The sequence below is a fragment of the Triticum urartu genome, chromosome 6 (assembly GCF_003073215.2).
Source record: "Triticum urartu cultivar G1812 chromosome 6, Tu2.1, whole genome shotgun sequence".
In the NCBI taxonomy this organism is placed as follows: Eukaryota; Viridiplantae; Streptophyta; class Magnoliopsida; order Poales; family Poaceae; genus Triticum; species Triticum urartu.
The window spans coordinates 214,018,923-214,022,114 of record NC_053027.1 but is presented as its reverse complement, the minus strand read 5'-3'; positions in this window follow the sequence as shown (position 1 = coordinate 214,022,114).

Genomic DNA, 3,192 nt, shown 5'->3' with positions numbered 1-3,192 from the left:
GAGCATCGCGAATCAAGAGCCTAACAGGCCACGTAGCCCCTCACCCCTTGGTCTCGTCCTAGTGATCCGGACGACCCAACGGCGACTGAGGTACGCGCGGGGTCGGGCCCTGCCGACGTAGAACACTAGGCCTACTCCTGCATCTCTTTTCTGTAAGATGTTTGCGCGTCAAGGGGGACTCCTGAGCGTCGCGACTCAGGAGCCTAACTAGCCACGTAGCCCCTCACCCCTTGGTCACGTCCTGGCGATCCGGACGATCCAACAGCGGCTGAGGTATGCGCGGGGTCGGGCCCTGCCGACGTAGAACATCAAGCAAAGAGGAAGGAAATCACGGAATCTCAAACAAATATTACAAGACATATTGTTCTCCCAATACCAAACACAAGTTTAAACACCTCCACGAGGTATGGTGCATGTTGCAGAAGCAAAGCAGGAAAAGGAGCCGCGAGCAAGTCATCTGATGTAGGGTAGAGACCCTAATCGCCCAATCTTTCACGAAAGGAGCGGATCCCGGGGAAAATTACGAAGAACACGGGGAAGAACGGAAGGAAAACACAAGAGGAAATCACTAAACCGACACGAATTAGTCACACATGGGCTAGATCCTCGAGTACATAGAACGATACATGAATCCACGGACAACTAGGGACGATACACGGTAACCGGTTCTTCTCGGTGAGGAGGTCTTGAATCCACAAGGGGATCTTCCTGTAAAGGGGGCTTGAATCCGCTTGGGGGATCTTCTCCGGTGGAGGCTCGAATCTTCGAGGAGAAGGTAACCAAGTGGATGAGCAAAGCTCTCTCACAAATATGAGCTAAACATTTGCTAACCCTAGAAAGGAGGTGGGAGAGGTCTATTTATAGTCTAAGTGCAAATGGGGGCGAAGTGAAGGGGTACATGGGCCTCGGGCCCGAACACTGTGCGCAGACAGGTACCAGACGTCCGCCGGGGACCGGTCGTCCAGTGTCTCAGGAGCTGCCGGACGTCCGGTGTCCTCCAATCGTCCGCTAGTTCCATTCTGTGATATGGGTGCCGGACGTCCGGTAGCTCTGGACTTCCGCTGATGTTGGCTCGGCTGCGGTCGCACCGGTCGTCCGGTCCGGACCGGACGTCCACTCATTTGCTTTGGGTGCAGGGGCACCGGTTGTCCGGTCTGGACCAAACGTCCGCTCACTGGGGCTCGGCTGATGCTTCAGGCGTCGGACGTCCGGTCCCGGCCGGTCGTCCGGTGGCTGTGACTTTTCCTTCAGCCCTCCTTCCTCTCCGTCTTCTTGTCCATCTTCCTCTTCTTCTTGTCCTTGCTCCTTAGCTTCTCCATGGTACCTGAGTATGCACAGAGTGTTCATATGAGGTAGTAGCCATTCTTCATGTGCATCAAAGTGTGATTGTGAGAGGAGAGATGTCACCTCGGTTTCAATAGCTCTTGCATGTGATCGAGTGATGGGTCCACTAGGCACTTGATGAGACGATGGTAGGTCCATGGGGATGACCTTGGGATGCTCTGCATCATCTCCCCTCCATTGGGGAAGATCCGACCTCAGATCGAAATCCTCATCACCATGGTACGGGGAGAGATCTTTGACGTTGAAGATGTCACTCACGGAGTACTTGTCACGTGGGATGTCAATCTTGTATGCGTTGTTGTTGGAGCGTGCAAGCACCTTGAATGGTCCATCGGCTCGTGGTAGTAGCTTGGACTTGCGTTCGTTGGGGAAGGGTTCCTTGCAAAGGTGTAGCCACACAAGATCTCGAATGTTGAATATCATGTGATTCTTGTTGACGTTGAGCTTGGTCGCGAGTCGTTGTACTTGGAGCTCAATGGTGTGCCTTGTATCTTCATGCATCTTCTTGAGGTGGTTGGCTCGGTCACTCGCGTCCATGTTTGTGCACTCGTGGAGTGGTAGAGGTAGGATGTCCAATGGGGACAACGGGTTGAAACCGTAGACAACCTCGAAGGGGGACTTGCCGGTAGTCGAATGTCTTGCGCGGTTGTAGGCGTACTCGGCAATGGGTAAGCACTCCTCCCACTCCTTGATGTTCTTCTTGATTAGCATGCGAAGAAGGATGGAGAGCGTGCGGTTTGTCACCTCCGTTTGGCCGTCCGTTTGTGGATGATAGGCCGTGGAGAATAGAAGCTTGATTCTGAGCTTGGCGCATAAGGTCTTCCAAAAGTAACTCAAGAACTTGACGTCGCGGTCCGAGACGATAGTCTTTGGCACACCATGTAGACGCAATATTTCCCTACAAAAGAGATTAGCAACATGTGAAGCATCGTCTATCTTGTTACAAGGAATAAAATGTGCCATTCTTGAGAAACGGTCCACAACGACAAATATAGAATCTTTCCCATTTTGAGTCCAAGGAAAACCAAGTACGAAGTCCATGCTAATGTCTTCCCATGGTTGGTATGGAATCGGTAGAGGCATATAGAGGCCATGAGATTGAGCTTTGGACTTAGCTTTGCGGTATGTCGAACATCGGTTGGTGAAGCGATTGACGTCCCGAAACATCTTTGGCCAAAAGTAGCTCTTCGAGAGCATGGCGAACGTCTTGTCGCGTCCGAAATGTCCCATTAAGCCTCCTCCATGTGATTCCTGCAAAAGCAACAAACGAAGGGATGACTTGGGGATGCAAAGTTTGTTAGCTCTCATAAGATAGCCGTCTTTGATGTAATAGTGTTCCCAAGATGTATTCGACAAACACTTGGCATAAGGAGTGGCAAAAGTTTCATCATGCTCATAGAATTCTTTGATATGCTCGAAGCCAATGACATCTAAGTCAAGTTGCGTGACTAGCATGCATATGCGGGAAAGAGCATCCGCTACGATGTTTTCTTTACCCTTGATGTACTTGATGACGTAGGGAAAAGACTCAATGAATTCACTCCATTTAGCATGACGCTTGTTCCACTTAGTTTGACCCTTAAGATACTTGAGAGTCTCATGATCGGTATGAATGATAAACTCATGGGGACGAAGGTAATGTTCCCATTCATGTAAAATGCGGACTAAAGCATAAAGCTCTTTGTCATAGATGGGATAGTTGAGTTGCGCTCCGGAAAGTTTCTCACTAAAGTAAGCTATGGGGCGCTTCTCTTGTGTTAACACACCTCCTATGCCATTACCGCTAGCATCGCAATGAATCTCAAAAGGCTTGTTGAAGTTGGGTAAAGCAAGCACGGGAGCATGAGT